The sequence below is a fragment of the Papaver somniferum genome, chromosome 6 (genome assembly GCF_003573695.1).
Source record: "Papaver somniferum cultivar HN1 chromosome 6, ASM357369v1, whole genome shotgun sequence".
NCBI classification, from domain to species: Eukaryota; Viridiplantae; Streptophyta; class Magnoliopsida; order Ranunculales; family Papaveraceae; genus Papaver; species Papaver somniferum.
In genome coordinates this window covers 129,006,058-129,033,083 of record NC_039363.1, presented here as the reverse complement: position 1 = coordinate 129,033,083, position 27,026 = coordinate 129,006,058, and the positions used below count along the sequence as shown (strand labels likewise).

Here is a 27,026-nt window from a genome sequence, read left to right as displayed (position 1 = left end):
TTGATTTCACGGATAACCAAAGGATGTGATACGTTGTTATACCAACTCATATAGTCTGGAGAATTTTCATCACCTCGGGTGGTTCGTCTACCAGTGTCGATAATGAAGTCATTCCTCTTATCCCAGTTATCAAGAACAGTAGGTGGGCCTGTGTGAACAATCGTGAGATTGTCACCACTAGAAGAGCACAACTCCAACTCCAATTTGTAGTAATCCCCCATTTCCTCCACAGGTTGATGTTGTATATACCCGTGTTGTCGCATCACCCTAGAGGGGTTATACATCACATATCCTGTGGGGTGCCACAATGGTCCAAAATAAAGGGACAAGTCCGACCGAACATTTATATGCCCACTGGCTCGATCTTCCTTGTATGGATCAAAGCATACGTCGAGGCCTTCAATTGGTCCAAAATCTCCCTCATGCGAATCAACTGCTGCTCTTTTCCTAGAACGGTTGTCTTCAAATATATACTTTGTTCCTCTAGGAGTACCTTTGCACCACCCCGGGTTCTCTCCGGCCAACTTCAGGATAGGGAAGTGGTCATAGATCCATGCCTATATACATAAGAAACCAAGTTTTAGTAAATAGATTGTGTATATTCGGTAGTAATTTCCAAACATTATTTCCGATTATATATAATCGGAAATAAAACTAAGTACCTATCCACCGAATAACCAACATTCGGAAATAGATATGGATCATTTCCTAACGAATATGCGTCATTTGGAGTTCAGTAACCTATAGTTTTTCTGGCCTGTATATTCGGTTCTAATATCAAAAGTATATTTCCGATTATATATCGGAAAACAAAATAAGTACCTAGCCACCGAATAACCAACATTCGGAACAAGAGGATCATTTCGTACCGAATATGCGTCATTTGGAGTTCAGTAACCTATAATACTTTGGCCTATATATTCGGCAGTAACTCCCCAAGACTAAACTCCGATTCTAAACAATCGGAAGTAAAACTAAGTAACATGTTCCCGAATATGCATAGTTTGGAGTTATGAATATGCATCATATGTATTGTCTACCGAATAACTATAGAGTGAGTTATAGAGTTAAAGAAAAAACCTGCAATAGAGCCACGTTCCCGGCAACTTGGCAGGTTCCTAGCCTCGAAGCCTTTCTCAACTCTTCCATCAAGAATGCTAGGCATGCCGTGCCCCAAGAATAGTCACCGACTTCATGGAGAGGATCCAAAAGTTGTATAAGGTTGGCGTCGATCCGGTTGCCAGAAGTATTGGGGAATATGACACATCCCAATACACAAAGGAGATATGCGGTGGCAGCGTGGTTCACTTGCTCATCAGTTAACGTTCCATTCTTTTCCTTCTCCAAGGTGCCTCGGAACATATTCATCAAAGCTGTAATGTTGATCTGTCTTGTTCTGTAACTTGCATGCCTCCTAAACTCGTGTTGTTGTCTCTTCATCCCAACCTAAGCACTTTTTAGTGAGAGCATAAAGTTGTGCCCAACTTAACTGCTTTGTGTAGTTAAACTTCACAGCTTGGTCGGGAAGGTTAAGAATCTGCACAACATCATCCGGGGTAATCGTCATCTCCCCAAACGGCATATGGAAAGTATCGGTCTCAGGATACATTCTCTCCACGAACGCCGATATGGCCACACGATCATGTTCCAACAATGAATTCTCGGCGGCATTAGCTAACCCCGAGTTGGCAACAATTGACTTGAACCTTTCACATTCACCGGAAAGGCCACGCAAGCATTTTTGTTGGTGCGGCGGTAGGTTTGAGTAGACGGACCGCATCTTGATGATCCTATTAAAGTACATAAAAAAATCCTTAATACAAATATTACGATATAACACATAGACAATACATTAATAAAAAATAGTAATTTTATTACCTCGGTTTCGTATATTTCTCTGGCCCATGAGTCTTTGTATCCAAATAGCAATTTTCCTCCATCCGCCGGTAGCCCAAGGATTGTGCCTGCTGGAATACCCTTCTTCTTCAAGTGCTGAGGGACAAGATGTGATGCTTTCTTAGCAATATCCTTCTTTACACCATCTTTTCCTTTTTTGGCTTTTTGGGTACCACTTGGTTGTCCTTCTTCTTCTACTCTTGGCACTGGATCAACTGGTTCAATTTCATGGTGGGGTGTAACTTGTGGAGCAGTTGGTTCTGCACTTTGTTGAGCGGCTTGTTCAACACTTGGTTGCACCCCTTGTTCACTGCCTTGTTGTTCTACACTTTGTTCAGCACTTGGTTGCACTCCTTGTTGACTGCTTTGTTCTTGTAAGCTTTGTTGAGCACTTGAATTATCTTTGGCACTCCTTTCCCTCCTAGCACTAGCTGTCACTTTCTTCCTCCTTTCTCGACTTTGTCTAAACAACAAAGAAAGGAACAATATTTACAAACTATACAATCGGAAGACAAAGTATGGAAATATAACCCGAATGTACACATTCGGACGTAAGAAGACACATACTGTTCCCGAATACAAAACAATCGAAAGCTAACTAAACATATTTACAACCGAATATGCATCAATTGGAGTTCAGAAGCTCTAAATTTTTCATCCTACACAATCGGAAGACAAAGTACACAACTATAACCCGAATGAACAAATTCGGAAGTAAGAAGACACATATTTTTCCCGAATGAAAAACAATCGGAATATATTTAAACATGTTTACAACCGAATATTCATCAACTGGAGTTCAGAAACTCTAAAATTTTATCCTACACAATCGGAGGTATAAAACATTATATTGTCTTCCGAATAAATACTGGCCCCAAAATGGGATTTTTCCTATATCAGAAATTTTGAGATTTTTTCAATATATATATATATATATTCGGTAGTGAGTGTACTTCCGAATACTGTGTGTCTACTTAAATATATTCGGGAGCCAAAAAATTCATTAAACTACCGATTATTACCAGTTTGTATCCAGGAAGATATGGCCAACAATATTCGGCCGATAACCATCAAATATTTCTCCCGAATACTGTTGATGTTCTTGAGAAATGAAGAACACGACTACATTCAGAAGTAAATAAGCATGAATATCGCCTGAATCTGGATAAATAACCGAAAATCCTAGAAATTTTTTTTCTCGATTCGTCGAATTAAAGCGAAATAAACCCCAGAAATGATAGATTCTTACCCAATTGGGGCCATTTGAAGTTGACGAAGTGTTTGACTATCGGAATCGCCCCCACCGACTACATCGACAGGTACTTTTCTTCGCGTTGTTCTTCATTTACAGCAACAATTTCTTTATTTCTTGCTAAAATCTCAATCTTTGGATCGATACCCCGAGCAACGTTTTTGGTTCGAGGTCTGTGGGTTTCATTTCCCTTATCCATTGTTTTATAAATGATTCGACGATGTTTTGATTTTACGATTCGCGGCGATGTTTCGGTTGAACACAAGAACGAGGGAAAGTTTTTTTTTTCTTCCACAATCGGAAGATAATATGAAACTGGAAGAAGAAGAGTTAAAATGAGTAGATTTTTTTTTGATTTTATTTTTATACAGTTTTACCAGAAGGGCATTTATTATAACTTCAATATCATATAGGGTACCCCTTAACTAGAATCTTTGACTGGGTATAAATTGATGGCTCCTCAATCCTTTCGGGTGGCCCCTAAAAACACGAGGATTTATTTCTCGAACCTGTGATTCACTTTCAACGTACGGCCACATTGGAATACGTACTTCTTGCATGAAAAACGAAGAAGTTGTAGTAATGTACATTTTGGCGTGTTGCTAGCCTTTTACTCAGTCCTTTAATTACTGGTGAGATCTTTCTCCCTGTTACTATGTACTGATGAATAGTGAATGCCCCTAATAGTGATTTATCAATATATATATCTTACTGGTATCGAATTTATAAATTCCGCACGTTTCACGTGCATACCGTTGAATATTTGAAATAACTATATTACGTGATTTGTCACCTTCCAAAAAGATAAAAATAAAAGAAACTAGTTATTGCGACGTGATAGTCGAGCCACGATGGCTCCTGATGATATAGTTCGCCACAGCTCATAGCTGACATTTTGGACGACTGCTAAAGGGCTGATGCGGTGATGCCTAACATGGTTTGGGTGCGTGGGTACCATTTTGATTATCCATACGGATTGGTACCTGCGTTTAGTAATAGGGGACATTTTGTCTGTTTATGTGCGATTTTAATGTGAGTGGTGCTAAATAGACATCCTAAACCGGTATATGAACAATGGAGTATTTGAGCCACTCCAACGTCCGATGAAGTTTGAGTCTCTAAAAATATTGACGCCATTTAACAAAAAAAATGTTAGGGTTTTAGAAACTTTTAACAAAAGAAATCTCTCTGGTGGTCGTTGGAAAACTAAAATTTAATCCTAGTCAAAAGTTAAAGGTTGGATAAAAGTATGGATTTTTGGAAACTCTCGTCCGTATCCACATCATCATCAATTTGTTATTGTTTTCAATTTTTTTTAGATTTTACGAGTTAATTTTCTACAAATAAGTGATAAGTATATTAAAGTAGATATGGATACACAAAATTGGTTAAAAAGACCAAAATCAACAATTCCTGGGTGAAAAAGACATCTAGAATTTGATACTGTTTAAATGGACAAAAATGTAAAAATAGCCAGGATGTAAACAGTTTCATCCTACCCATTTTCAAATACTTTTTCTTATTTATAATTTACACAGGATGCATCCAGTTTCATCCTCGCTATTTTTTAAGTTTAAGCCAGGATGAATCCAGTTTCATCCTTGCTATTTTTTTTGGTGTCCATTTCACCCATACTAATTTTTACTCGTCCATTAGAACCATGTTTTAAAAATATTTGGACAAATGACCAATTTTCCGATATGGATACAACTACCACCGAAGATGCTTATCAAAATACAAATTTTAATTGTATTCTATATTATTAAATACCCTTTCTTTAGGTCTCCACATACGATAAATATCTATAAACCATTGGAGATGCTCTAAATATTTTATAGAGGTAGGCTCTGGATGACCCAAAACCATTTGACATGGATTATGAAATACCTTTTCTTTAGGCCTACATGGGTTTATTCTAGCCTTTGATCCTGCCATAAAACTTGAAATCCAGGACATAATTGTTGAAGGCATTGACAAAAAAAAATTATAAAGATTAAGCAAGGAAGAAGCATAATTACCCCTAGAGAATTCGATACCAAATAGATGATATTGGCAGGAGGCCACTAATCCGATCTCTATAGACGACTAATTTGTCCCGTGTGATGCACGGGTTTATTTCTTGCTTATGCATTATTGGATGCTTATTATAAATAATATTATGATAAGGGGTGACAAATACGTCAGCATAATATTCTTCTTACAAATAAAAAATCAATAAGCTAATATCGAGAAAAATAAAAAATATATAAAAAGGGCTAAAACAAATATAAACTCTAAGGACCGAATGCAATGAAAATGAATATTTTCTTAGCGTTTTTCCACATCCTTTGTATCATGGCCTTAAAAATGCTATCTCGGTCTATGCAAGGAACGGTTGTTGTCTTGGATACAAAGCATTTTTTTTTTGTTTTCTCTTTGTCTTGATAGAGTATCATAAGTATTGACTTCCTTTGTTTTCTCTTTGTCTTGGTAAAGAGTATCATAATTATTGACTTCCAAGACCATGAACCTATTTGATCCAGTTTCCACATTAAACCCCAAAAAAATACATCGTAAACATACATCATATTATTATGCAGTGTATCGGTATAATTCTTTTTTGAACACACCACTATAATAGATATATCATTTTTGATGTTTGTGAAAAGCTGATCAATATTTCCATGATTGTCACTATATTTTGGATGACCAAACCTCCTCCATTGAGTATGTCAGTTGGAAGCTTAGCCAAAGTAATGGTCCACACAAAAAATGCGATTCTAGGAGAATGTTCAAATTAATTCTAAATTATCAGAAGGGGGTGAGTGGGGAATTGGGTGCAATTCATGTCTGTAATATAACCAGACTTTTTCCCTGAATTACTTTAAATAATATATCCGCTTCATGGCCACCGACATTCTTGTAGTATTATTCCAAGAAAAGTGTACATAAATATAATTTTTCGTATGTGCAAACTACTTTGTTTATTTTGCTCTCACTGGGAAAATTTGCTTAGGTCATGCATAGACCACGGTGAAGTATTAATTCTTGATCAAAAATTTGTTATGTTGTGAATATAATTTTTATTTTGTTTGTCATTCACCACTAATCCATTAGTCCTGTCAGTAGCCTGATTTACACCAACTCTTGCATCATTCACGTAACGTGGATAGTTGCATTGCATTTAGCGTAGTATGGCATTGCGCCTCCAAAGTGATCCAACATAACCATATCGTATTGAGAAAAATACATAGGGGTAGATGGATAAAACGACACATATGGTCGTTTGTTTTTCATCCGTGCTGCGCACGGGTCTATTTCTCGCTGATGTATTATTGGATTCATGTTTTAAAAATAATTTCATTATAATTTTTCTTATAAAAAATTTGATATCAATAGAACAAAATAATGACCCGAAAAACTAATAAGACATTAAATAAACTAATAAAATCACTTAATCGGAAAAAATAATAGTAATTAAAAAGTCTTGGACTTGCAACCATCATTTTTGAAGCATATAATATTAAACATTCCAGCTATGTATATCAACAATACATTATGCCGTAAAGTGTTCTTTAAATATCAGAGCTCATTCTTTTATATATGTGTACTCTTGCCACTTTAATATACAGTAGAACTTCACTAAACTAAATCGCGATGAATTAATAATTTTGCTAAGATAATATTTTTTTCAGTCTCGACTTGGTCAGTGTGCTAAATTAAAATAGCATATACGGTTATTTGTTTTTGTTCACATTTATAATACATCGGATTTCATCATTGATTTTTGTACTCCCTTGAAAAATTCTGAAAGAATTTTATTGTGTTTTTCTTTTTCTTATTTTAATTTTAATATTAAAGTATATACATTTTACACAGATAATATGCCTTAAAATAATTAGAATATTTTTTTGAATTGAAAATAAAATCTCTAAATATTTGATATTACACACCTAATATTTAAAGTTAGATTTGGTATGTTTGAAATAATAATGACTTATTAATTTAAATTAATACTTTGCTAAATTGGTAGAATTTCGCAATCTCAATACTATTAATTTATCGTAGTTTTACTGTAGGTTTAAAAAGTTTAAACGGACAAAATCAACCGAATGTGTACAGAAAACAACTTTTGAGGGCAAAAATATGTTAGTTTCATCTTGGCTAATAATAGTTTCGAAATCTACCTTTTCAGCACCTTTTGAGATAGCTGCCAGGTTCAAAATCAACCTTCATAATAATTTTCTGTTGGTGTTTGCTTCTATACTCTTGACAAATCCTATCATTCTTTTCTCCATATACACCAAAAATACTTGCCGCTTATCGGAAACAAAAAGAAGGTTCCACAATATTTTTAGCTTGATTATACATGCATGCATACCACGAATCCCCAATTCACAAGATGCTAATGCATCTTATTTAAGGTAAGCAACTCCAAACTTGTTGTAACATCTCAGTCACTCTCATAAGTGTAGCTAATTGAATTTTGTTTAATTTTGTTATTGGAGCTTGTCCAAATATTGGTCGTTTGCACGGATAATAATATGAAAACGCAACTTTTCTTTGGCACCAAGCAACGAATGATCTCCAACAAAGCTCGGCATAAGTATGTGCAGTTAGGAATTTCTGTTGTACTTTTATTAATTAGAATACGATTTCGATCTTAGATTTCCTTCAAGACCTGAAAATTAAGATGACCTCTTAAGTCTTAACAATAATACTCTTTTTATTTTTTTTATTTTTTTAAAAGAAAGAAATTCTTAAAAGTTTGATTGTAGAGCCATGCCGCCATATATGTTGTCCACACTCCACAGCAGATAGGACTTTTGGAATTTGTTCTGTTCTTTTGTAGTTTTTCTTAAGTTCGACTATCGCATCTTTATTGCAACCTCATCACAACCGGTAGTGACGACACCACTACCACTAATTTGGCCTTATTGGCTTTATATTGGCCAGTGTGTTAAAAAACGTCACTGGTGCATCGGCAGGATTACACAAAACCACATAACATGCAGCTGCAGTTGGTTCAAGAACATCTTTCAAGCCCAAAAGATAAATTGCAGGAAACTCAAACATAATTTCTTCATATCATTTTCCAATCAATTATCTCAAAGAAAAATAAACTGAGAAAATAAAAAATATCACTAATGGCAATCAAAACTGTGTCGACAGTAGTTAGCTTATTTATTCTTTAACTGAAGCTTTATGTTAAACCATATTTATTGTTTGCGGAGAGAATGGTAGACCATTTGGCTTGACCAGATACAAAAATCTCACCCCAAATTGCTTACCTTCAATCAAGATCACACTTCAATTTGAGTCGTCTACAGCCAAAGCAAAACTTAAAAACTGAAGGAAAGAGAAGAGATATTTGTTACATTTTTGTAGAAAAATCCATAACCCAAGCAAGCGCACTTGAAAAAATCCCAGCAACACGCTGTCAAGCACCAATATGCGCACATGTACATCCCGTGCAAGTGCACTAACTAATTTCTCGATAAAGTTCAGACCTTATGAGCACTTTCTAAAATTCAAAAATCTTTCTGTACAGATACAGACAATCCGATAGAATTGACCCATTTAAATTGACCCATAGCTAAATTTAAGTTCCCCATGTTCTCATCTGTGGTGGATAAATGGCACTTTTTCCTTGAAACTACCGTATTAGGAGCATATGCACTAGGTATCGTCATCTGGTATCGTCTATGATTAAATGATGGTATTTACACTTGGTATCATGCTCTGCAGGCCTTGATAAATGATGCAACTTTTATGTTCTATGCAAATAAATTAGAAATACAACGTATTTAGAGTGTATAGTATTCATTGAAGCTCCAAAAATGGATTGAAGGTTACACCGTTCCAGTTCTTATCCTTCTAAGCTTGGATTTTAGAGGCCAAAGTAAAAATGAAAAAATGACTTCCAGGTTAAATACACGCAATTATCACCGTACTAATCATGCATGGATCAAGAATCTTTTCAAAAGAACACGCGACTAAGATTAACAAACAAAATGGACACAAAATTCTTTTCAAAATTCCCCGTTCAGTTTTATTTGATGGGAATCTGATGTCTTACGCATTTACGAAAAGTAAAATTTAACCCACATCACAAAACCATTCAAACGCGCAGATGTTATCAACAAAAAAGCGTCGCTAACCTATAAGTTTAATTTAATGGATGGTAAATCAAACACTCGAGGAATGCAGTTATCAGCAATGTTCTACAACAATAATTAGTGGCTCTAAAGATTGCGGTATCCTCCCTCTTCTTTTTTTTGGTAATTTTGCACCCAACACGGATCAAGTATTAGTTCATGGTGCCATATAGAGTTTACAACCTGAAACATAAATATAATCGAACTCCTTGATATCTAACCCGATAACTAAGAACCTAAATTAAGAAGTTAGAGCACCTAGTTCAGTTGTACTCGCATAACAGCATCACCAACAACTACAACATAGAAAATCAACAAAAAAAATCCTAAGAACGCTAAAAAAGATAATTTCACTATTTTATACCTTGCATGCATAAATCAATTCTCATCACCACGAAGCTCCAAAAAATATTATCGATCCTCATGACCTCCCGTTGACGCAGCCATCAACACCAATACACGCTTGTGGAATCTGAGAAAAAAAAATCACTTGACAAAATCACAAAATCAATTGTTTAACTATTTGAAGAGTGGGAGAGGAAGAAAACCCTAACCAAGATCGTGAATATTTCTTCATCATGTATAACCACAAAACATCGCACTACCGTAAAACATCGCACCGCGTAAACAATCTTCAACATCTACGACCATAAAACAAACAAATCTCAACTTGAAAAGAAATTAAAAAAATTTTCCTTTTAATAAGAAAGTTAAAATGGGTAGAGAAAGAAGCATACCAACGACAAAATATAGAATTATTCCATGTCTTATTCTCTTATAAATACTTCTTCTGCTGATCTTTGATTATATTGTCCTCATTTCTCATCGTATGAGGTAAGAAGAAGAAACTGGACCATTTGATGTTTGGATTATAATGTTCTCACCGGAGCACGGTAAGAGAAGAAACTTGCACATTTGGTACAGGTAAAATGCTGGTTTCCGGGGATCTAGGAGTTGATCAGGGGACTTTTAGTTTTTTTCTCTTGAGTCTAGTACTGATAATGGAACATTGCAGAGACCATAAAAGAAAATAAAAATAAAAATAGAAAACAAACAAAAAATTTTTTTTATCAGATCCATATGTTGCGTGTCTGCATCATCAGTTATTGGAACAAAAAACCTATGAGCTGTTTTTGAAGGAAAAGGCTATCTTGAGTTTTTCCAGCCACAAATACCATAAAAGAGAATATTAAACAGAATCATCGCATGCGTTGATCCATCGTCAACATAGTGAGAATTCTGCAAATCAAAAATCACCATTATCAACTGAAAAACTGAGAAATAAAAAAGCAAAACCCTAGCAAAACACAAACAAACAGAAAAAATAAAAACAACACGAAAATGGTGACGTTTTGGCTTTGCTGTGCTTTATATGTATATATAGAGCATCCAATCCCAGAATTCCAAAAAAAAAAAAGTCTCGGTTTAAGAAAAAAAATCATCCTAATTAGTGGTTGCAAATATTGTTGAAAATAATATTACTCAATAATCTAAGAATATCAAGAATTTATTATTTTTGGATATTATTTATTATCGGGGTTTTCTTTTTTAAAAATGATTTCGGACGCCCATATTTCGTGCACCCATTGCACCCACTGACCCACCCTTAGGTGGCACAAATCAATCCAATTTATTTATGTTTACACGTTTCTTTCCTCGCATCACTTTTTCGTCCTCTCCATCAATACACTTATATCCTCAGAGGAGATGTGATCGATAAAACTTGGAAATCAATCATCACGCAGTAGAAAACTATCATTTTCTTCCATGAAAACAAACCCAAACAGCGGGATTAAGTTATATAAGAATAAGAATAAGATTATTCAAAATTAAGATAAGAAAAATATGATCTATTTTTGTCCTTCGGTTTCTTGATCAAGCCTTAAACTAAAAAGAAAATTATGGTTTTTGTCAAAGGGTGGGTTTTGATTTATGGGTGAATTTCTTAACAGTCCGAGTGAGAAAAATGAGCTCATCTCATCAAAATTTTAATCCACTAATGATTATTCGAGATGGTAATAAGCTAGGTTCAAACAGGAGGAATAGTTTTTTTCTTTTCAGATGTTCAGCCATTAAACAACAATTAACGTTAAAGAACATTACACAACGAAATCGATAATTTTCTTTTGTTAAATTTTTTTCATCCAGTTAAAAATAAATTTGATATGGTTTTCATTATTCGGGCTTTAACTGATTCTTCTCTTTAAAACTTAGATGAAATTTGATCCATCTTGTTTAGAGAAATAAACTTAGATGAGAAAAGAGATAAACCAATTTGGCTGCTTATGTGGATGCCACCTAAGGATGGGTGCACCGTGTGCACAATAAATGGGTGCCACAAATCACGTTCCCTTAATACTAATTCGTTAATATCTCCTTATTTTTGAGAAATCTCTCATTTAAAGATTTGTTTTCCAATTTTAAGGCTTTTTAATTATACCAAACACCTATACTTACTTTGAATACATTATTTTTTGGAGGATCACGATATTAGTTCTTTAATTATGATATTTTTGTCCAAAATAAAATAAAATGAACAAGTAAAAATAGATATATATAGTAAAATATGGAATGATAATAAAAGCAGTATCGAAATTAATGCTAAGAAAAAAAAAAAAACGAAACTAATCCTAGTTTATTGCATTTTCTGTAAATTTTATCTTTCTTCTCAAAATTTTGCTTAGTTTCAAATGTTCATCATTACTTTCTACTAACGATTTGGTATATGGGTACTCCAGAAACTCATAATGATGTTGTATTTGTATAGGATTAACAAACCCTTTTGTAAACCCTCGAAAGAAGATTTCTCGATCCATGTGTGACATCCACAAATCAGGTATTTTTATTTAATCGTCAATATAAATTTTGTATTTTCTTTTAATACCAGCTGAAAGTGTAATTGCAAGTATTTTCTTTTACCCGTAGTTTGGACTTGTAATTAAGCAGATTTTATTACAAAAACTGTAAATGGACATTGGACATTGATTGTTTTTTTTTTTTTATGATTGATCTAATTTTATGATGATATCATGATGCACGTTTTATTTATCACGAATCGTTTTTCTATTTTATTTTGGTAATGTTAAAGTTGTTTATATTTGTTTTGTTATGTTTCCTAGATTAATACGATTTAATAATTTTTGGTAATTATTTTTAAAAAATGTGATTGGTTAAAAAATATTTCGTGGACCCAAAAGATTCTCTTGAAATTATATTGGCTGAAATTTAGAATGGTGGGGCTAGAATCAACCAGAAGCTCCGGTTAACCACGTCGCTCGAAAAAAATCTATTTTTATATAGAGAATAGAGTTTCAATTTGTTTCGAGAAGATCCAACTCAATGGCTTGTGATCTCGTAAAATTTGCTAAGCAAAACAATGTAAAATTGTCCATGAATGTGATGTGTTCTCAAAGTTGTTATAGATAGTGATAAAAGGGTTGTTTTAAGACTTGTAAAGGCAATGAATTTTAGACTTAATAAAAATTTAAAAACAAAGAAAACTTATTACAAAATTGACTTCAAGATATTAGAAAACAACCAAGACACTGATTTCACTATTACACATGAATAAATTATGGTAAACAATGCAAAACTCTAATTATATTTTAAGACTCTTATTTCTTAATTCACAAATAATCTGGAAAATTCTCAAAAATTAATTGTATCCCTAAGCATAGATTATCTAAACAAAGCATAACCTATCTAATTGAATCACAACTAATGAAGAAAATTTTTGCAAACAATTAAAAACTCTGCAAAAGCAGTGATTGAGTGAATTATAAATTATAAATTAGAGGAAATAAATGATTACCAATAATTCATGCGTAAATAGCTTCCTCACTGCCTTGGTTGTGGGGAGAATTAGCTCATCACCATGTTGGAAACACGCTAAAAAATCATTTTTATTGCTCAAGGGGTTTACAAATGAAGAAAATGGGAGAAATAATGCTTAAACCGGGTTTGTAACAAAGAACGATATAAGGTTTGTGTAGTTGTTACTGTGCAAATAAGTCTGCCCTAGTGTCGTTGTTACTGTGCAAATAAGTCTACCGCTCCACTGTAGCATAAACGACGGTTCTTTGTGGGTCGTTGTTCTTCGTGTGTTCTTCACCAGCAGCAACAATGGAGTTCTCTGCAACTTTGATTTCTCACCTCTGTTGTCTTCTAAAGTCTCCCTAACTCTCCCCTCCCCCTCTCTGAGTCCCCATCACCCTATATATACTCCACAGGACCAAAATATCTCGCAGTAATGTCTCCAAATTCTCTCACAGCAAATCCATTACTCGGGAATATATTATTTCCAAAATTATGGTTTTATATCCTTCTTTACTTCCTTCACGCGTCTATTGAAACTAAGAGTCCTCCATACATGTTCAGTACACGAATTAGAGTCCCAGCAGCACACACAATTCATAGCAAATCCCGTGAAAAACTCTCCCACGAACGTGTAGCGTTGGTTGCTTCTCGCGGAATATCCAGCCAAATTGGATCGAACCAAAGGCCCATACCAATCCTTTTAGGCTATATCATGTCCACCCATGAAGTTTCAGCGATTTAGTCTACCTCTAACCCATCCAAAATCCGATCGAGAAAATTGCCAGGAGTGAACTCTTCTTCCCGCCAAAAAATGAATTTGAAATGAAGAAGAATGGTTGCCCCCTATCCGGTTCTGGGGTGCGGTTGGCAGCTGCCTAGAAATGGAGTGCCCCTTAGTAATTAGGTTACCCCTTATCCAAAGTGAGGGTTCGTATAGCAAATGTCCTCCGGGGGGTGCTCCGAACAACTTTTCGAGCCGAATTTTCCAATAATATTTATTTCCTAAAAATACATGAAAACACAATATTAGTACAAAAATCGAGTTTCAACAAAACAGACATTGAGGACAATTTAGACACAAAAATGTGTCCATCAAATACCCCCAAACTTATTATTTGCTAGTCCTCGAGCAAAACTAATAAAAAAACAAAACCGAGTTAATCTCGGGAGGGTTTACCAGAGGTGTACCCACAAAACCATGACTTCTAATTGGTCACAAGTATCCAAAGAGCTATGAGGACATACAAATTCTCAACCTATCTCCAAGTAACTAGAATGCCAGAGAAATTAAAGGTATCTGCTCTAAAGTTGACTGAAGAAAAGGGGAGACACATCCGCAACACTGCTAGATAAAGAGATATCCGCTACACAGCTAGATAAACGTTGTAGGATGCGTCCGCTGCTTTACAGCTGGATAAGATTAGGAGAGAGATAAATATTAGTGGGACATCTGCTACACAGCTGGACTAATTACGTGTGATGAGTTAAACCAGTGCTAGAAAGATCTTGTGCCAGATTGAAAACGGACTACCAAAGCAACTAAATGTATCTTTCTTCGACTCTCTCATAGTGCTCAGTAGAAACAACGTCTTCTTCGGTCTTCAACTGTTGATGATAAACTATCGAACCTCATATAACCTTGAAAATTAACTCTTCTCTTCGATTTCTTGCTCGACTTATAAATTTCTACTTCCCTTTGGCCTTATTGAACAAAACGTAACGATGATTTTTTTTTTCATTTTTTTTTTTTTTGGTAACAAAAAATTACAAGACAACAATTTACATGGCCATGAGAGAAGGACTTTCAAAACTTGGATCTTCGCAACTTGTGATGTCTTGGTGTCATGGATTCTAACAACTTATATCATTTGCTCTTATAACTTCAACTTGATTTTTGAATTATTCTTTTTTATTGTTGCTTCTAAACCTAAAACGTCTTCAACTTTCTTCATAGATTTTGATGTCGCTCCGCTTGTTGATGATGATAAGTTTCTACTGAGAGAGATTCGCAATCCAGTAACTAAGACTACATTGTGAGGTTGCTTTGTCTTTCTGGTATTTCCTGACGTACTTGCCTTTCCATCATGTATGGTTAGGTCCATCACGGTTACCCTCTAAAAGGAACAAGTTCTCTCCTGAATTTCAAGGATCTCAATGTCTTTTTCTCTAATGTCTCAAAAGGTTGTTATCCCTAGCATTCCAATTTCTATCTTTCCGGTGAGAAACAGTATGTAAACTTAGCTAACCGGATACCATGTTACGCTAGAAGTTTCAAAAGTGCAACTAAAAAGTTCTTCCCCACCCCCAAACTTAAATCTAACATTGTCCTCAATGTTTCTAATGAAAGAGCAATACCAAAAGTAAAATAACACGAGGAGAAGTTGGAAAGATAGTACCTGGGTGAAGAAAATCAAAAACTAATATACAACATACAACTTCCTCGATGGTCAATCAAGGGTAAACAGGTCCTCCAGAGGGACCTCCTCAACATCACCTGTAGGAAAGGGCTCTAAAAAGGGTTTCAATCTCTGACCGTTAACCTTCGAAGAACTACTACCATCCGGTGTCTCAATTTCAACAGCTCCATGAGGAAAGACAATGCGAACAATAAAAGGACCCGTCCACCGAGAACGTAACTTCCCAGGGAAAAGATGTAAACGGGCATCATACAGAAGAACTTTTTAACCTGGAGAAAATGACTTCTGTAAAATATTTCTATCATGCACAAGTTTCATTTTGTTCTTATACTCCTTCGCACTATCGTAAGCATCTATACGAATCTCGTCCAACTCATTGAGCTGGAGTTTCCTATGGGCTCTTGCCTTGTCAAGTGAAAAATTTAGCTGCTTAACAGCCCAATAAGCTCTATGTTCTAACTCAACAGGTAAATTGCATGCCTTGCCATACACAAGCCGATAAGGCGACATTCCAATGGGGTTCTTAAACGCAGTTTGGTAAGCCCATAAGGCATCAGTAAGCCTAGACGACCAGTCTTTCCGATTAGGATTAACTGTTTTCTCTAATATACGTTTTATCTCCCTATTGGAAACCTCTACCTGACCACTAGTCTGCGGATGATACGGGGTATCTACCTTATGTAATACCATATTTCTTCATCAGAAGCCTAAAAGGTCCATTACAAAAGTGCGACCCTCCATCACTAATTATAGCTCGCGGTGTACCAAAACGTGTAAGTATATTATTTTTCAAGAACTCAATCACAACCCTATGGTCATTGGTTTTACACGCAACCGCCTCGATCCACTTAGAGACATAGTCTACGGCGACAAGGATGTATAGGTTACCAAAAGAATTAGGAAACGGACCCATAATGTCAATACCCCACACATCAAAGACCTCAACAACTAAAATAGGGTTCAAGGGCATCATGTTCCTATGGGAAATGGTTCCTAATTTCTGGCAACGCTCACAAGTAACACAGTAACTATGGGAGTCTTTAAACAACGAAGTCCAATAGAATCCACACTGCAATATCTTAGCAGCAGTCTTCTTAGCACTAGAGTGACCCCCACAAGCATGATCATGACAAAAGGAAATAATACTGGACTGGTCACTCTCAGGTATACATCTCCTAATATTCTGGTATGGACAATACTTAAACAAATAAGGATCATCCCAAAAGAAGTGCTTAACCTCGGCTAAAAACCTAAAATGATCTTGTTTACCCCAATGTTGGGGCATTCGACCAGTAACAAGATAATTCACTATATGCGCATACCAAGGTGTTTGGGTGACAAAGAACAGTTGTTCATCAGGAAAGCTATCCCTTATAGGAATGGATTCATCATGGGAATCAACAACTAGCCTAGACAAGTGGTCTGCTACTACATTTTCGGCACCCTTTTTGTCTCTAATGTCTGGAGAAAACTATTGCAACAAAAGTATCCACCTAATCAATCTAGGTTTCGTATCCTTCTTAGACAAAAGATATTTCAAAGCAGCATGATCAGTATATATGACGATCTTAGAACCTAAGAGGTAGGGTCTAAACTTGTCTAAGGCAAACACAATGGCTAACAGTTCCTTCTCGGTAGTGGTATAGTTCAACTGGGCATTATTCAGAGTTTTGCTAGCATAGTAAATCACATGAAGTAATTTGTTTTCTCGCTGACCTAGCACAACACCAATAGCATAATCTGAAGCATCGCACATGATCTCAAAGGGTAAGTTCCAGTTGGGTGCCTGGACTATGGGGGCGGTAGTGAGTAAAGTCTTAAGCTTCTCAAAAGCCTCTAAAAAGCATCATCAAAGACAAACTTAACATCTTTTGCAAGCAAGTTGCAAAGAGGTCTAGAAATCAAGCTAAAATCCTTAATGAATCGACGATAAAAACCTGCATGCCCTAATAATGACCTAATATCTCTTACGGTTTTTGGGACCTGTAAAGTCTTGATAAGGTCAACTTTGGCTTTATCTACCTCTATACCCTTAGAAGACACGATATACCCTAAGACAATTCCTGAACGAACCATGAAATGACATTTCTCCCAATTAAGCACTAGATTCTTTTCCTTACACCTAGTCAACACTAATGACAAATGATGCAAGCACTCATCGAAAGACGAACCAAACACTGAAAAATCATCCATAAATACCTCTAAAAACTTTTCTACCATATCGGAAAATATGCTCATCATGCAACGCTGAAAAGTCGTAGGGGCGTTACATAGCCCGAAAGGCATGCGTCTATACGCAAAGGTACCAAAGGGACAGGTAAAAGTAGTTTTTTCTTGGTCTTCTGGGGCAATAACGATCTGATTGTAGCCTGAGTAGCCATCTAGAAAACAGTAATGACTATGTCCAGCTAATCTCTCTAGCATTTGGTCGATAAGGGAAGGGGAAAGTGGTCCTTCCTAGTGACCTTGTTCAATTTCCTATAGTCAATACAAACACGCCAACCCGTGGTCACTCGGGTCGGGATTAACTCATTGTTATCATTCTGGACTACAGTAATACCGGATTTCTTGGGAACAACCTGAACGGGGCTGACCCACTTACTGTCTGAAATGGGGTAGATAATGCCTGCATCTAACAGCTTAAGAACCTCGGTTCGAACTACTTCTTTCATATTAGGGTTTAGTCTTCGTTGCATCTCCCTAGAAGGTTTGGTATCTTCCTCTAAATAGATCTGATGCATACAAACAGTAGGACTTATACCCTTAATGTCTGCTATGGTCCACCCTAAAGCTTCCTTGTTGTTTTGAAGGACGGTCACTAGCCTACTTTCCTGATCACTATCCAAGTCAGAAGCAACAATCACAGGTAAAGTTTCAGACGGGCCTAAAAACACATACTTCAGGGTATCTGGCAATGGTTTTAGGTCCAACTTAGGAGGCTCTTCTAACGAAGGAACGAGGGTAGACTTAGAAACTGGTAGTGGTTCGAACTTAGGTTTCCATCCGTTACTAATGTCTAACAAAGGGGTTGAATCTAACAAAGCATTCACCTCATTAATCACATTATCATCATCGAAATCAATCCCAAAGTGAGCTAGGCATTTCTCTAACGGATCTTCTAACAAAGTGTTTGGTAATGACTCCTCGACTAATGTTCCTATCATGTTTACCTCTTCTATGCTCGAGTCATCTAGTTCAGAGGGTAGCTTACTAATATGAAAGACGTTCAGCTCAATAGTCATATTACCAAAAGACAAATTCATAATACCAGTTCGACAATTAATGATCGCATTGGATGTTGCTAAAAATGGGCGACCTAAAATCACTGGTATCTGGTTCTCTGGGTCAGGGACAGGTTGGGTATCTAGGATAACAAAATCCACTGGATAAATAAACTTGTCGACCTCAATAAGAACATCCTCGATCACACCACGAGGAATTTTAACGGACCTATCAGCTAACTGAAGTGTCATCTGGGTAGGTTTCATATCACCAAGTCCTAGCTTGAGGTACACATGGTATGGAAGTAAATTCACACTGGCTCCTAAGTCAAGCAAAGCTTTCTCAACACGGTATTTACCTATTGTGCAAGAAATGGTAGGGGACCCTGGGTCTTTATACTTAGGAGTAGTGGTATTCTGAATAATGGAACTCACGTGACTAGCTAGGAAGGCTTTCTTTTGGACACTAAGCTTACGCTTTCGTGTACACAAGTCCTTAAGAAACTTAGCATAAGCGGGAATCTGCTTAATCGCATCCAACAATGGTAGGTTGATAGTAACCTGCTTAAAAACCTCCAATATATCATTAAAGTTCGACTCGCTCTTAGTTGGAACTAGCAGCTGGGGAAACGGGGCTCTGGGAACAAAGCGGGCTCAGCAGGACCCTCATTGGTCTTTTTAGAGACTCTATCAGTCTCCTCATTTTCTGGCTCAGAAGGGTGAACTACAACATGTTCACTATCAGGCATGGCAACCTTATTGTCAACTTTCTTTCCACTCCTAAGGGTTGTAATAGAGTTCACATGATTGTACGATTTCTCTGCTTTAGGATTGGGTTGAGTTTGACTAGGAAACTTACCTTTTTCCCTCAAAGATTCATTTATCTGACTAACCTGGTTTTTTAACTCAGAAATAGCTTGGGAGTTAGCATAACCTATATTTTTACTTTCTTCTATCCCTTGAGCAACCATTAGGTTGATCTTATCAGAGTTTTTAATAAACGAGGCTAGAGTGTCTTCTAAACTTGTGATCTTTTTATCCGAAGGGTTCTGAAACTGGGGTTGACCTGAAGAGTTCTTAGCATAACCAAAACCTGGGGGAGGCTGAGAATTACTAGACTGACCTTGATTCTGGCCCTTAGACCAAGAAAAATTAGGATGGTTTCTCCAACCAGGGTTGTAGGTTTCTGAGTATGGGTCAAACTTCTGACGGTTCTCAAACCTAGCGTTGTTATAGACAGCATGGGCTTGTTCTTCACTAACATGACCTTCCCAAAACGAGTTATTGGGCTCTACTCCACAACTAGAGACTTGAGCGGCTCTAATCCTATCATCAGGTTCAACAAGAGACCTATAATTAGGCTGATTCAATTCCAAAGCTTCTAACCTTCTAGACAAAGCAGCAAACTTAGCATCTGACTCGAAGCTTGTATCTACCACATTGGTGCTACTTCTATTGACCAAGAGTCTTTTAGGGGGTTCAACACAAGACTCCCACTGTTGGGATTTTTCAGCGATAGCTCCTAAGAAGGTAAAAGCATCATCAGCATTTTTACTGGTGAACTCACCAGCGCACATAGACTCGACCATGGCTTTGGTCGAATAGTCTAAACCATTATAAATAATCTCAACAAGTTTCATTTTATCAAATCCATGGTGGGACACTGGGATAGGAGATCATTGAATCTCTCTAAAAACCTATAAAGAGACTCTCCCTCTTGTTGCACACTAGCACTAATTTTCTGCCTAACAGCTGCAGTTTTATGCTTAGGGTAGAATTTCATATAGAAAGCAGCAACAAGTTCCTGCCATGTTTCAATGGACTCAGGTGGTAGGTTGTTCAGCCAGGTCTTGGCTTTATCTCTCAAGGAAAAGGGAAACATCTTAAGTTTCAAAACTTCATCAGTGAGGTCTTTTATTCTAACTGTCCCACAGATTTCCTCAAAGTCCCTAATATGAAAATAAGGGTTCTCATCATCTTTTCCTAAGAACATAGGGATCATCTGAAGAATACTAGGTTTTATCTCGAAATTAGCCGTACTGGCTGGCAATTTAATGCACGAAGCTCGGTTGGTCCTAGTTGGGAACATGTAATCTTTCAAAGTTGCCATCGCTGGCACAGCTGAAGTACTAGGGGTACCTTCCTCACGAAGAGACAGATTTCAAAACTGAAGTTTCCAAAACGGGCTCTCAAAAGAAGAGTCTTCGAGCTCCCCGCTTTCACAAGAAGAACTTCTAGGCTCGTCACTAATCAAACGGCCAAAAGTATTTCTTTTCCAAGCCCTTTCGGGCATACACTAAAAAAAAAAGAAAAAGTCCTAAAAGGAAGGGAAGTTCTATGCAAACACAAACAAGGCTGACTCCACCACAGCAAACCTACTGATTTCTAGCAAACAAAAAGCATGATGGTTCCACTTAGATTGTTTCTAGAACAACTTCTAATCCTTCGAATGGGAATTCGTTACAATTTAGCAAACCCCTCTGGAATCAATCCAGTCAAAGTAAGTTGAATTGAGGCGAGGGAAGCTCAGTGGAGCTTTGATACCCAAGGCCTCACCGCTATCACAAGGCGGCGCAGTCACGCATTCAACTCACAGAAACCATCATGAACTTCGAAGTATGCTAAAAGAGTAACCAATATTTTTCGAACGACTTTCCTACTAAGCTCGTTACCCTATAGGTCTCGTTCTATTCCAAATTTTAAAGCTTAGGTTCGCGTTTGGTTTCGTTTTCCTAAGGCGGGCAAGAAGAGAACGGTGATGAAATCCGAACCCTTATCTTGTATGGCCAGTCCTTGCCCTTTACTAGGAATTTAAAACAACCGTTTTCAGTTCCTCAGCATATATGCAAACGAAGGAATACAGTAACTCGCTGACAGGGGATTCGCGAGTGTTTCGACAGACTTACCTCCCGTTCCAGACGGGGGATGAACCGTTTCGTCGACTCGGGCCACAACTCCTATGTTGTGTACGAACCCGAGGGGCCGAGGTGATATCGTAATCACCGTCCTTCTCTGCAAACAGTTTAATATTTAATCTACCCTACTCCGTAGGGTTTAAAAAAAATTAATGTCCAAAGTCCAAAAGAAAGGTCCAAAAAATAAAGTGCAAAAGAAAAGAAAATACAAAATAAAAGAATTCCTAATACAATCTAATAAAATAACACTCTCTTTTTTTCTCTCTTTTTATAAAAAAAAAATTCTTCTTCTTTAGCTCCTTTCGCTTTGCCTTTTACTTCAAGTCTTTAAATATTCGCCAAAAGCTTTGGCAAAATTTCTTTCGCTCCAAATTCCCAAAATCTGAAAGGAAAAGACAAAAACCCAAAAACGTAAAGAAGAACAAAAAAACTAAAAAAAAAAATATAAAAACTCTATCCTAAAGACAAGTCCGCGTCGGCGGCGCCAAAAATTTGATGTGTTTCAAAGTTGTTGTAGATAGTGATAAAAGGGTTGTTTTAAGACTTGTGAAGGCAATGAATTTTAGACTTAATAAAAATTTAAAAACAAAGAAAACTTATTACAAAATTGACTTCAAGATATTAGAAAACAACCAAGACACTGATTTCACTATTACACATGAATAAATTATGGTAAACAATCCAAAACTCTAATTATATTTTAAGACTCTTATTTCTTAATTCACAAATAATCTGGAAAATTCTCAAAAATTAATTGTATCCCTAAGCATAGATTATCTAAACAAAGCATAACCTATCTAATTGAATCACAACTAATGAAGAAATTTTTGCAAACAATTAAAAACTCTGCAAAAGCAGTGATTGAGTGAATTATAATTATAAATTAGAGGAAATAAATGATTACCAATTATTCATGCGTAAATAGCTTCCTCACTGCCTTGGTTGTGGGAGAATTAGCTCATCATCATGTTGGAAACACGCTCAAAATCATTTTATTGCTCAAGGGGTTTACAAATGAAGAAAATGGGAGAAATAATGCTTAAAAAAACCAACAAACAACTAAACCATTACAAACCAAACTGTTACAAAGAACGATATAAGGTTTGTGTAGTGTACTGTGCAATAAGTCTGCTAGTGTCACTGTTACTGTGCAAATAAGTCTGCCGCTCCACTGTAGCATAAACGACGGTTCTTTGTGGGTCGTTGTTCTTCGTGTGTTCTTCACCAGCAGCAACAATGGAGTTCTCTGCAACTTTGATTTCTCGCCTCTGTTGTCTTCTAAAGTCTCCCTAACTCTCCCCTCCCCCTCTCTGAGTCCCCATCACCCTATATATACTCCACAAGACCAAATTCTCTCGCAGTAATGTCTCCAAAATTATGGTTTTATATCCTTCTTTACTTCCTTCACGCGTCTATTGAAACTAAGAGTCCTCCATACACGTTCAGTACACGAATTAGAGTCCCAACAACACACACAATTCATAGCAAATCCCGTGAAAAACTCTCCCACGAACGTGTAGCTTTGTTTGCTTCTCGCGGAATATCCAGCCAAATTGGATCGAACCAAAGGCCCATACCAAGCCTTTTAGGCTATATCACGTCCACCCATGAAGTTTCAGCGATTTAGTCTACCTCTAACCCATCCAAAATCCGATCGAGAAAATTGCCAGGAGTGAACTCTTCTTCCCGCCAAAAAATGAATTTGAAATGAAGAAGAAGGGTTGCCCCCTATCCGGTTCTGGGGTACGGTTAGCAGCTGCCTAGAAATTGGGTGCCCCTTAGTAATTAGGTTACACCTTATCCAAAGTGAGGGTCCGTATAGAAAATGTCCTCCGGGGGTGCTCCGAGCAACTTTTTGAGCCGAATTTTCCAACAATATTTATTTCCTAAAAATACATAAAAACACAATATTAGTACAAAAATCGAGTTCCAACAAAACAGACATTGAGGACAATTTAGACACAAAAATGTGTCTATCAGAATGGTGGGTGGACATCTTCCCAACTCGCCCTCTTTGCCTGCTGGATGGTTCTAGCGCTATTGCTAGTTCTTGTTCGTGTCTTTGCACGTAGTGTCTTTTTTTTTTCTCGCTTTAACGTCCAGAAAATAAAAGGAGAAAAAAAAAAGGTTGCGTTCTTCTTTTCTTTTTTTTTTCCGAAGAGAAGGTTATATTAAAAATAAAAAAGATAAAAACTAAGGATTAAACCAAGTTCAGTACAGAGAAGACTACATACACATTAGAGTGTCCCAATTCCTCCAAATTAAGTTAGGGTCAACGTACTTAAAAGTATCGTTGTCACAAGACCATAAGACCACCAATTACTTAACCAAATCAATACTTTCTTGCGCATCTTTGTGATGACCTTCAAAAACCTTTCCGTTCCTTTCCTTCCAAAGAATACAGCATATCGCATAATGCAAGATATGCCAAACATCCTTACCTCTACCTTGTAACACATTGGTAGACCATGCTTCGAACAAGTGAAGCAAAATTCTTGCATTGACCAAGCTATCTTAAAAGCTTTATTGAAATAACTCCAAATTTCAGTAGAGTACTTACAGTGAATGAACATCTGGTTTGCAGACTCTCTTTCCTCGTCACGCAAGACACATTGCTTACTATCAATGTCTACTCCCATATGGCGCAGCATATCTCTGGTTGGGAGCGAATCATGGAAAGTAGCCCAAAGAATAAAACTCAACTTGTTGAGAATAATACTTTTCCAAAGGAACTTATCGAATCCACATTCTTCCGAGTCGCATGTAAGTATTTCATAACATTTTGCAACATTGAAATATCCATTATCACCATATCGTCATCCACCCCTACAAGACTAGGAACTTCACTTAAATCACGTAGCAATAAATCCCATTCTAATTGCTCATTCAAATTTAAAGGCCTCTTGAAATCACAAACCCACTGTCTATTCGCCATCATATTGAAAATTGTTGCATCCTTCATCTTGACCACCTTGAAAACCACCAAAAACAAGTCTTGCAATCTCCCCTTGTCTAGCCAATGATCCTTCCAAAAGCGTATGCCTTTACCATTTACAACCGTGAATCTCTCCAAACTCTGAACTGTCGGAACTATATTGGTGACATTATTCCACGGTCTTCTACATTGTGATTTATTATCCACATCAGGAACAAGTAATTCGCTACTGTAAGTGAATTTCTCATTTACTATCTTTCTCCAAAGGCTGTTTTTTGACTTCGAAAATTTCCAAATCCACTTAACTAGCAATGATTGATTTATTTTCCTCAAGTTTTTCACTCCTAGACCCTCATTCACTTTCGGAACACAAAGCTTCTTCAATGAAACCCAAACCAACTTTCTTCTACCTTCCACCGCACCCCACAGAAAATTACGCATAATCCTTATCATTCTTTTTTCCACACTCACCGGAAGATGAAAAAGATAAAGGTAATCGATAGGTAAGCTCGCAAGACAACTCTTAATTAGGATTGATCTACCTGCTTTATTAAGTTGTCTTTTCTTCCACGATGCCAGCTTTTGTTCCATTCTAATCAAGACATGCTCCCAAACTGAAGTGGAACGCCAGTGAGCTCCAATTAGCATTCCAAGATAAGCGAACGACAACTTTTCTGTCTTACAACCAAGCTCTCTAACGAGAACATCCGATTAGTATCAATTATAATCAAGAAAATATAAAAGAGAAGTGGTAAGAATTAAACACACATGCCGATTCAAGAAAATATTTGAATGTTAATTCTAGTTTCTGTTATAATGTAATTATTATGTCGTTTGAAATCTTAATGACATTGCCTGAATTCTCAATTATCTGTATCATTAATGCATCTCATTACAATGATTTCAAAATAATTGTAAAATGACGCATATGTCTATGTGAATTTTGAATAGAACTCTCACATGATGAGGAACTCGAATAACAAAGATTATTCGTAGAGATCATAACTTCATAAGCGCGTTCTTTAACCGTTACTTAGACCAATAAAATGCCATAGTTTTTGAAGATGCTATATTTGGAAGACGCGAAATGTCATAGTTATTGAAGATGATACATCTACTAACGACGATGTCATTAAACAGGTGAAAATTCAGGCTTTCTTTTGTTGTTTGAAGTCAGATGATCTTAGGGGTTTATCTTTAGACGATGCCCTCTTAAATTGGGACTCTTTTTAAATTTTTTTAGTTTTTTTCGGGTCTTTCTTTCTTCTTAAATTGGGACTCTTTTTAAATTTTTTTAGTTTTTTTCGGGTCTTTTTTTCTTCTTCTTCTTTCTTCGTAGTAAGAGTTTGTTGGTTTAGGTTCTTCTGGTCCTGTTTGGCTCTATGAGTTTTTTTTTGCTTACCCCTGTTAGCCATTTATCTGTAAATTTTTTGCATTTGCTGATTAAAAATAAATAAATTTAAGACCACTAAAATGAGAACAGCCAAAACACTAAAAAACGGTCATGTAGGAAATTTCATTTCCAATCCAAGAAAGCACTGCAGCTACTCGTTATTAGATTTGTAATCGTACTTCTCTTTTTCTTTTTCTGGCTTGATTGGGTACACCCAAATTAATTGGAGTATACCAAATGGGATAAAATAAGATCATTTTGAAGTAAAACACAAAGCCCCTTAACTACATATTTACAAAAATGACTAATTTATTTTTGATTAATTAAAACACTAATAAATGTGATTAGGGTCATTAATTTAGTTAGTTAATTATTTGATTAAAATTTGAAATTAGGTTTTTTTTTATATTGAACTCATGGATGTGGGTAAATTTTTGAGATTCTTTTTGAGAATTCTACTTGTAACGAAATTAAATCGTACTACCCAGACGTTTATAAATATGGGATTGTAGAGCTGTTGGGTGATTTTATACTCAAAATTATAGAAGAAATCAACATTTTCAGTTCTGAAAGTATGAAAAGTTGACAAGGTCGACAAGAAATACCTGACGACTAAAATATTTTCGACATACAGAGAAAGGTGTTACAAATGCATGATTAGTCGGCAAGGTATTAATTTCATAACCTGCCGACTAAACTATAGTCGGCAAGGTATTAATTTCATAACCTGCCGACTAAACTATAGTCGGCAAGGTATAGAGATGGATATCTTGCCGACTCTGTAACTGCTAATTTCAGAGATGAAAAGTCGGCACGGTATTCAACCTTAAACCTTGCCGACTATATTTTAGTCGGCAAGGTCGACAAAAAAAAACCTGTCGACCTTTGGTTCGTTTTGATTCTTCGTTTTTTTTTTCTTTTTTTTTTCTGATTTCACACGCATAGTTAGAGTTTAGAGGAAAGATTTTGATTTTTTTTTGATATGTTTTGGTCGGCATGATTTTTTAGAATGGACAATTTGGTCTTTTAACACCTTTTAGACAT

At 36.3% G+C, this 27,026-nt stretch overlaps 1 long non-coding RNA gene across 3 annotated transcripts; it reads right to left on the bottom strand.

The window, feature by feature from the left end:
* Positions 1-8,299: 8,299 nt before the first annotated feature.
* LOC113286168 lies at positions 8,300-10,618 on the bottom strand. Of its 3 annotated transcripts, none has more exons than XR_003329146.1 (4): positions 10,023-10,618; positions 9,840-9,926; positions 9,650-9,757; positions 8,300-8,476 (listed from the first exon to the last, which is right to left on the bottom strand). It is a non-coding gene; the product is annotated as an uncharacterized LOC113286168 (long non-coding RNA). The 3 variants fall into 3 exon arrangements; XR_003329147.1 differs by lacking the exon at positions 8,300-8,476 and adding an exon at positions 8,494-9,468; XR_003329145.1 differs by lacking the exon at positions 8,300-8,476 and having other exon boundaries at positions 8,494-9,757.
* Positions 10,619-27,026: the final 16,408 nt, after the last annotated feature.